This window comes from Lampris incognitus, chromosome 4, assembly GCF_029633865.1.
Source record: "Lampris incognitus isolate fLamInc1 chromosome 4, fLamInc1.hap2, whole genome shotgun sequence".
Taxonomy (NCBI): Eukaryota; Metazoa; Chordata; class Actinopteri; order Lampriformes; family Lampridae; genus Lampris; species Lampris incognitus.
This window is the reverse complement of record NC_079214.1, coordinates 58362834-58372980: the sequence shown is the minus strand read 5'-3', so window position 1 is coordinate 58372980 and position 10147 is coordinate 58362834. Positions and strand designations below refer to the sequence as shown.

The following is a 10147-nucleotide window of genomic DNA, read 5'->3' as shown; positions in this document are numbered from 1 at the left end:
TTTTTGATGCGCCCCTCCTCCTCGCATTGCCGTTTTGCATTGCTTAGGAAGCGGATGTGCAGAGGGGGCCGGAAGACAACTTGTGTTTGTCTTCTACAGGGGCAAATAAATGCTGGGAAACAACCCCTTGTGTAGTCACTTCTCGTGCCCTACCCACACCCGTTACGCATAGTAACGCACACACCGGCTGTCTCGGGGGTTGGCATCAGCGGCTGCATCCAACAAAAACTGCCCACGCTGAAATTCATTGCTCAATTTCTGTTGGCATCGGAGGGACATTTGAGCAATGGTACCACCAGTCGCTGTTTGCTCTCGGCAGCTCAGAATCTGGATGTGTCCCCACCGGCCATATCTTGCATTACTTTGGTCGTATACTCTGGCTCGAATAACTACGGTTGGATATCCGAGTCAGCCTAAACACTGTAAAACATATCCTCAGCCATAAGATCCTCTGCACTCATATTTTGGGACGCCATTTATGCTGTTGGAAACGTAGCAAGGAGGCGTTCTCACTCTTTGATAGGGATGGCAATGGCACCATTACCACCAAGGAGCTGGGGACAGTCATGTGCTTTCTGGGACAGAATCCTACTGAGGCAGAGCAACAGGATATGACCAGTGAGGTGTATGCTGATGGTAACGGCACAATCGACTTTCCCGAGTTTCTGACAACGATGATGAAGGATACAGACAGTGAGGAAGAGATCAGAGAAGCATTCAGGGTGTTTGACATGGACGGTAATGGCTATATCAGTGAACCGGAGTTACGGCGTGTCATGGCCAACTTGGGGGGAAAAGCTCACTGACGAGGAGGTGGACAAAATGATCCGCGAGGCCGACATTGATGGAGATGGACAGGTCAGCTGCGAGGAGTTTCTCCAGGTGATGACTGCCAAGTGAAGAGTGGTTTCACCTTTACCTTATAACATTGCTTGTCCTCCTAAGATCACACTGTCTTTAAGGGGGAACAAATTGACTGAATTGTGTAATTTGAGCTCAAATACACTGTGCCGCTTGATAATCTGTTCAGACCACACCAACAGAATAATCTCTGGACAAGTAAATGGACCAAGCTTTGAAAGGGCTGAAGCCCCTTCCTCTAGACCAAGTTCCTGCTGAGTCGCCTAACTCTTAATTTTAATTAGCTTAAAGAGTAGTGGAGAAAAGGCAGAGGGATAGGAACTCATGCCAACGATTGTGCAGAAAAGCTGACAATTCGAGTCTCTCTGGTATCCTTCAAAAAAAAAACTTGACCTCGTCTCTAACACAAATGGCAGTTCAGATTTTAATACTGCATTGGGTTGTGGTACTATTCTTCTTGCATGCACCCTTTCTTTCTGTGGCGGTGTCTCATCACAGTGAGGTGGTTCTGTTCCCATCAAGGTTAGTGGTTGGATTGTGTACACACAGGGAGGTGTATACATGCTATCTCCATCTCTGTAACATACATGTCACTAACGATTACTGCAAGAAGAGAGTTTCACTGTTGGATGGTATATTGCCAGGATTTCTTTTACACCTTGAAGAGTTCATCATGTGATAGAAAAGCACTCACTTTGCTTTCATTTTCTATCTTATTTTATTTTTGGAGTGGAATATCTTTTGTTTTGAAAGTTGGGCTTCGTTTCTCTGCAGCACTGATGAAAGGTGGCTGTGTGCCTTCAGGGTAAACACTTGAAAGGAGTGATGTAAAGACATTTCATCTACAGGTAATCCTTACGGTGAAATATAAATGTAATGCTTTCAAATGTGCATAGCAAATATTAATGTATGACAGATGTTTGGTCATATATATACGTGTGTGTATGTGTGTGTATTTGTATATATATATATATATATATATACTAGAAGAACCCCGCTACAATGTAGCGGTTTGGTTATCCACCTGTCTAAATCTCCCTCCTCTTCATCCTGCCAGCTAACCGCCTTCCCCCTGCCCCTAACCCCCCCCCCCACTCCAACTCCCTCCCCTCAAATGCTCAGAATCATCTGAAATGCCGAGAAAAGTGGTTTTTAGCCATTTTTAGAAAATGCACATTTTGCATAATTATTATAGTTATTTCAATTTTCTGCTATTTTTCTGGCCCTCTCTGGAACAATACCTACCACCTCCAAAAAAAATTAGGATCGTAAGTGCATTTGTGCAAAAATGCATTTATTTTGCATAATGCCAAAACATTTCAGTCCCAGAAAATTTTTATATAGGTGAAAAAATCAAAGATGCTCAGAATCATCTGAAAATGCTGAGAAAAGTGGTTTTTAGTCATTTTTAGAAAAATGCATATTTTGCATAGTTATGCATAATTATGCATAATTTTAAATTTCTGGGATTTTTCCCTTACTCTCTGAGACAATACCTACCACCTCCAAAAAGAATTAGGATCGTAAGTGCTGTAGTTTTCGGTCCCGCTATCTACACTAACTAACACACACACACACACACAATAACACCACACACACATCACGAAAATATATGAGTAGATATATACATATATATATACACTACCGTTCAAAAGTTTGGGATCACCCAAACAATTTCGTGTTTTCCATGAAAAGTCACACTTATTCACCACCATATGTTGTGAAATGAATAGAAAATAGAGTCAAGACACTGACAAGGTTAGAAATAATGATTTGTATTTGAAATAAGATTTTTTTTACATCAAACTTTGCTTTCGTCAAAGAATCCTCCATTTGCAGCAATTACAGCATTGCAGACCTTTGGCATTCTAGCTGTTAATTTGTTGAGGTAATCTGGAGAAATTGCACCCCACGCTTCCAGAAGCAGCTCCCACAAGTTGGATTGGTTGGATGGGCACTTCTTTGAGCAGATTGAGTTTCTGGAGCATCACATTTGTGGGGTCAATTAAACGCTCAAAATGGCCAGAAAAAGAGAACTTTCATCTGAAACTCGACAGTCTATTCTTGTTCTTAGAAATGAAGGCTATTCCATGCGAGAAATTGCTAAGAAATTGAAGATTTCCTACACCGGTGTGTACTACTCCCTTCAGAGGACAGCACAAACAGGCTCTAACCAGAGTAGAAAAAGAAGTGGGAGGCCGCGTTGCACAACTGAGCAAGAAGATAAGTACATTAGAGTCTCTAGTTTGAGAAACAGACGCCTCACAGGTCCCCAACTGGCATCTTCATTAAATAGTACCTGTTAGAGCCTGTTTGTGCTGTCCTCTGAAGGGAGTAGTACACACCGGTGTAGGAAATCTTCAATTTCTTAGCAATTTCTCGCATGGAATAGCCTTCATTTCTAAGAACAAGAATAGACTGTCGAGTTTCAGATGAAAGTTCTCTTTTTCTGGCCATTTTGAGCGTTTAATTGACCCCACAAATGTGATGCTCCAGAAACTCAATCTGCTCAAAGAAGTGCCCATCCAACCAATCCAACTTGTGGGAGCTGCTTCTGGAAGCGTGGGGTGCAATTTCTCCAGATTACCTCAACAAATTAACAGCTAGAATGCCAAAGATCTGCAATGCTGTAATTGCTGCAAATGGAGGATTCTTTGACGAAAGCAAAGTTTGATGTAAAAAAAATCTTATTTCAAATACAAATCATTATTTCTAACCTTGTCAATGTCTTGACTCTATTTTCTATTCATTTCACAACATATGGTGGTGAATAAGTGTGACTTTTCATGGAAAACACGAAATTGTTTGGGTGATCCCAAACTTTTGAACGGTAGTGTATAAAAAATTACACATACACATATATAAAGTCAGCATTGCCTATTGTTATAGTATGACCTGTGACATGTTTTCTCTTCAGTTTTGAAATGTGCCATAATACCATAAACGCCTCAACCCTCCTGCAAGTAGTTATTTAGAACATAATATACTAAATGTATGTGTGTGTGTGTGTGTGTGTGTGTATGTGTGTGTGTGTGTGTGTGTGTGTGTGTGTGTGTGTGTGTGTGTGTATATATATATATATATATATATATATATGCACACATAATGTACAAATGTATTTACACTTGGTTGTAAACCATATATCAATATTGCAAACGTTTTGTTCAAAAATAAGAAAAAAAGAAACCAAATTCACTGCTGTTGCTACTGCTAGAACAACTAATTTGTCTCTCACCTCTCATCTTTGTTGACCCTCTGACCCTTGTGTTGTAGTCCTGTGATTCAGACTTCAGTCTGCTTGCTGCTGTTCTGCTGAATACTCTAATCTATTCACACATATTTTTGTCAGGGGTGGTATCTTTCAAGTGGGTCATAAGCATAGAAATTAAAGGTCGGGATGAATCAGGGATGTAGCGATGGATGTATGCATTAACAATGGGGGTTCGTTTGAGAGTTTGGTTCTTGAGCACTTACTTTCAAAAACAGGTAAGTTAGTTGGAGGTAGGGATTAGTTCCTGAAAGCTCTACATTTCCCTTCTGCTTTGTGAGTTACTGTAATTGGTTGCCCTGGATTTAAATGTTGGGAATTAAAAAGGTTATGGACTGTCACATCTTCTGAAGGTAGCTTACACATGTAAAGATGTGAGATATTGTTTTCCATGGATTAATAAAATGAATGAACTTCTCAACAAAACAAAAAAAAAGATGATAGAAAGAAAACAGATCTTGCTGCTGCATCCCAGAGACACAGAAAACATCGGCAACCACTACAGGCATTTTTCAGACTATATCCCCGATTTGTCTAGATAGAGATAAGGTGGACAATTGGCCAAGTGGTCCCTTAACTCTGATATCCACTCACATCAGTACATGAAGTAGGTTCAGAGTTTACTACAGGGGTAAGCTCAGTAAATGACTCCTGCCATTAAGAAATAACCAACACTACGGAGTCTGCAAATAGTTGTGCTTTCCCAGTGTTTGTTTGGAGGGGTAATAAACCAAAAAGGTCAAATCCAAGCCAAATACATATTGTATAAGGTAGCACTCACACATTTTAAAACAGGTGAACAAACGAGTTTCGCCCAATGTCCATCCATCCATCCATTATCTGACCCGCTTATCCTGCTCTCAGGGTGGCGGGGATGCTGGAGCCTATTCCAGCAGTCATTGGGCGGTAGGCGGGGAGACACCCTGGACAGGCCGCCAGGCCATCACGGGGCTTCGCCCAATGTATTTAGGTCAAATTACCAAACGTCCTTCACAAAACACCTCCGCAAAACCCTCACCAACTAAAGCAAATACATTTTTATCTACGATACAAGTAAGCAATTCAGACACGTATCACAAATCATGAATTTACTTAAGATGAGTGCAATATTTTACACACTGGGAATAAAAAAAACATTACAGATATTGAAATGTGAATCCATGGAAAACGGTTTGTGAGAGCAGCCATTTTGTACATATCTTATAGACAAGCTCTCAGTATACCAGTCAGTCTTCGTTGCAGCCCTCACCTATGGTCATGAGCTTTGGGGTCGTGACCGAAAGGGTGAGATCGCGGATACAAGCGGCTGAAAGGAGTTTCCTCCATAGGGTGTCTGGGCTCAGCTTTAGAGATAGGGTGAGGAGCTCGGACATCCGGAGGGAGCTCGGAGTAGAGCCGCTGCTCCTTCGTGTTGAAAGGAGCCAGTTGAGGTGGTTCGGGCATCTGATCAGGTTGCCTCCTGGGCTCCTTCCTTTGGAGGTTTACCGGGCACGGCCAACTGGGAGGAGACCCCCGGGGTAGACCCAGAACTCGCTGGAGGGGACTACATGTCCAATCTGGCCTGGGAACGCCTTGGGATCCCCCAGGAGGAGCTGGAGGGTGTTGCTGGGGAGAGGGACGTCTGGAGTGTCCTACTTAGTTAGCCACCGTGACCCGACCCCGGAGAAGCGGCTGAAGATGAATTAATGAATCTTATAGACGCTGTGATGCTTTATGTGCATAGAAAGTCTGAGGCCAACACTTGGACGGTGTGCTCTGGTGCAAGCGTAGCAACATCAATACTACCCTTGCCATAAGATCTCTAACGTCCATTAACACGGGTTAAGTCATCACTGACCTTCACTGACATATACTCCACACTCCCCATCACACTGTAAGGGGTTGTATCAAGACAACGCATCACTTCAGAATGTGCATCACATCATCCAAGCGAAGGGATTGTGCTCCTACCACTACATTAAGGACCTGACATGACATACTTGTGTATGATAGCCTCTATTTTGTTACCAGCCCTTTCAAAGAGGCTTTGCCCTTTTCTAGAGATCAGCTCTCATCTCGCTGTTGACCTTTAGCCAGGAAAGTGTATGCATTAGCTAACGATGCACTTGTGTGTTCTTTTTTTCTTTTTGTATTTCATGCCTGGAGGCACCGCGAGCTTTATATCTCCCATCTTAAGACATCCCGCTTTACTATCGCCCAGGTCCGTATCAAAACACCAGCTAAAAGTTCACAAAAGTGCCTGACAGAATGAGGTCATATCGCACAAAAGCGAAGAGCCACATTACTGTGTAAGATTTGCGTACGTTATACACAACACTAATTTGAGCACGGAGCAGGGAGGGCAAACGAACAATGCCTCTTTTGTTCTCGCCACATACAGGCGCTCGCGAATAAAAACGCACAAACCGTACGCACACGTGTGAACACGCATTTATATCATCGGTGCATGGAAGGCCTGAATTGCCGCCCGACGTGCATATCGATGTGGTCGTAGAACCTCCATAAAATGAGAATTATTAGGTAAATAAGGATTTTACTGCATCTCTGCACCAAAAGCATGTGCGTTTGTCCTCTCTTATTTGCGTCGTCATCACACCGCACACAACACTAATCAAAAGAACAAAATGTTCAGCACGTTTTGCAAGCAGCATGTGGTATCCACTTCTTATTTGTTACCAGGAAGAAAAAAAAAACAGTTCAGATACGAGTACGTGTCCCACAGCAGAAGGGCTGAAAACATGTCCAGTCGTCACACCAAGCTGTTCAAAAATACATGGATTTTTTTCAGCGTTGCATTGTTTTTCCGTGTATTTGGGTGTATAATCACGACAAACAAGTGCCTCGTTACACTTCAGCCTCTTAGCTGACGTTATCTTTGGAAAATTCAAGACATTTGTGGATTAAAACCAACAAGAGTGAAACCTTTTAAAGCCTTGTCTAAAACAGCTGCATTTGGCTTAATGTTGCGTTTGACAGTTGTTCTACGATTAAGTTTCCTTCATTAATCCTCTTGGGGAAATTCAGTTACTGCAGATTAACCCATCCTGGCTGTGATCTGTGTAGCTAGGAGCAGCGGGCTGCCGCCTTCATGCTGCGCCCGGGGACCAACTCCAGTTCTTTTCCCACTGCCTTGCTCAGGGGCACAGACAGGAGTATAAACCCTAACAAGCATGTTTCTTTTGATGGTGGGGGAAACCCGAGCACCCGGAGAAAACCCACCGCTGACACGGGGAGACTATGCAAACTCCACACAGAGGACGACTTGGGATGATAATAACAATAATAATAATCCTTACATTTGTATAGCACCTTTCTAGACACCTGGAGCACTTCACATTGAAGGGGGTAACTCACTTCAACCACCACCAATGTGTAGCGCCCACCGGGGTGATGCATGTCAGCCATTTTGCACCAGAACGCTCACCACATATCAGCTTGAGGTGGAGAGGGAGGAATCATTGAGCCAATTACATGGGGGGGTGATTAGGTGGCCCGATGGAGAGAGCCAGGTTGGGAATTTTGCCAGGACACCGGGGAACCCCCTACTCTTTGCGATAAGTGCCATGGGACCTTTAATGACCACAGTGAGTCAGGACCTCGGTTTAACGCCTCATCCGAAGGACGGCATCTCCTACAGCAGTTTTTCCCAACCCAGTCCTCAAGGACCCCCTATCCTGCAGATTTTCTTTGCAACCCTGAATAGGTACCTGTTTGATGTTATTCAACCAATCAGCAATGAATGTCAGATTTTGCACACCTTGCATAATCAAGTGCTATGAGATGATTGGTTGAGTAAGTACAAGCAGGGCTACCTATGCAGGGTTACAATGAAAATCTGCAGGATAGGGGGTCCCTAAGGACTGGGTTGGGAAAAACTGTCCTACAGCACAGTGTCCCCATCACTGCACTGGGGCACTGGGATTTGTTATTTGTTGTTTTTAGAAGGACCATAGGGAAGACTGCCCCCTACTGGCCCACCAAAACCACTTCCGGCAGCAACTCCGTTTTCCTGGGAGGTCTCCCATCCAAGTACAAGCAAAGCCCATACCTGCATGGGGGATGACCCCCAAGGATGGACAACCCCGGGGTTCAAAGCCAAGGCCTTCTTGCTGTGAGGTGACAGTGTCAACCACTGGGCCACCATGCCGCCCAAGTAGTACACAAACTGAAAACAAGGCTTGGTGGTTCAAACATTACATTGGTTACATTTAGTTGATCAATTTCTACTTTTTGAATTACATCAATCACATCATGACTTGAATGAAACTACAGTCTCAGGGTGTTATAGCCACAATGGGACCATGTTTTCTAAGTGAGAAATGTAAATATACAGCGCTGAGGAAATACCAATTCAAAAGAGTGCGGATGTGCCATCGGTAATAATGGAAGAATGATGGAGGAACCTGCAGAGGAAGAATATTTGCATACTGTTATTTTAAGATGCTAGAAACAAAAGGTTTAGCATGGAAATTGCAATTCAAAAATCCCATCTCCCTTTTATCTATTAGAGATGTTCCTGGAGTGTTTTCGTTGAATGACATTAACAGTCACTGATCTGGCAAGCCAGGCTTTCACGACTGTAAGGCCTTTCCTCTGCATGACCAGATTTGACCTCAGTTTTTGGCAAAGTGTGTTCCCAACATTTTTTTTTTTTTTGAAGACACTCCTAACAACTGAACCCAGAGATACACCACTTTCAGGGCAAAAGGGGAAATGGCTTGGCTATGACCGAGTTTAAGAATGTTTAAAATAATTGTTGTATACCTGACATACAGCGTTTACAATATGACGCTGTAATGTAACTTGACAGTAAATACAACACTGTATACTCTCAATATACTAGACACACAATTCTTACATAAACCATATAGAGTTTTATCTATGGCCACCTAATCATCCCCCCCCCCCCCCCCGTGTAATTGACTCAATGGTTCCTCTCTCTCCACCTCAAGCTGATGTGTGGTGAGCGTTCTGGCACAAAATGGCTGCCGTGCATCACCCAGGTGGTGCTACACATTGGTGGTGGTTGAGGTGGGTTTCCCCCCTTCACTGTGAAGCACTCTGGGTGTCAAGATGAAGCGCTATATAAATGTAATCCATTATTATGACTATTCAAAAGAGGTTGAGCCAGTTCAGCTGGACACAACGTTTATAGACCGAAATGTTTCATCACTTATCTGTGAAGAGGGAACGGGGGGGGGGGGCTGAGAGTACATCTGTCGCCATCTTACAATGCTGTGATTGCAACTCTTCACCAATCCTCTGTGAATAGTACACATGGCCACTGTAACTCTGGTCACGCCTGTTTGCATATGAAACTGGTCGTTGGTTTCGGCCGTTATGCAACTGTATTGATTATAAGAGTGGGGATACCTGCAGTCAGGTTAGACTGAAGAGGTCACTTAGATGAGCGATGAAACGTTTCTGTCAATAAACATTGTGTCCAGAGGAACTGATTCAAATTTCTTACCTGGATTATTGAGCATGCATAAAAAAAGATACTATCTTTATTATTATTATTATTATTGTTATTGTTATACAAATTTCTTTTAACTTCATGCCGTAACGCAACATAATAACCAGGCCCATTCCTTGGGCCTAGGGTTAGAATGAGGTAGAAGTCTATTTGGTGGATAGCGCCTTTCTTAGGATATGAGACGCTCCAAGTAGTGCGATCTTCTGTAGTTGTTGTATTTTGATGTTACCCAGGATCCGTTGGGTGTGTTTCTCCATCCCTTTTTTACAAGTCCTAGGGCTCCTATCACTACTGGTATTGTTGTGGTTTTCATTCCCCACATTTGTTCAATCCTGATTTCAAGGTCTTTATATTTTGAGTATTTCCATTACTTATTATTATTATTATTATTATTATTAATAATATTAGTTAAGTTCATCGCAATGTCAGTTTATAAACAGTTGAGGAAATCTATCTTCACCGATCTACCAACCTGTTTTCTCACCATGGAAAGAGGCTCATTAGGTGTTCTCACCCCGTCACTTTTATGGCACTATTTCACT

The 10147-nt window shown here is 42.9% G+C and overlaps 1 pseudogene; it reads left to right on the top strand.

Moving 5' to 3' along the window:
* The first annotated feature begins 503 nt into the window (after nt 1–503).
* On the top strand, nt 504–900 carry LOC130111619 (calmodulin-like; annotated as a pseudogene).
* The last annotated feature ends 9247 nt before the right edge of the window (nt 901–10147 follow it).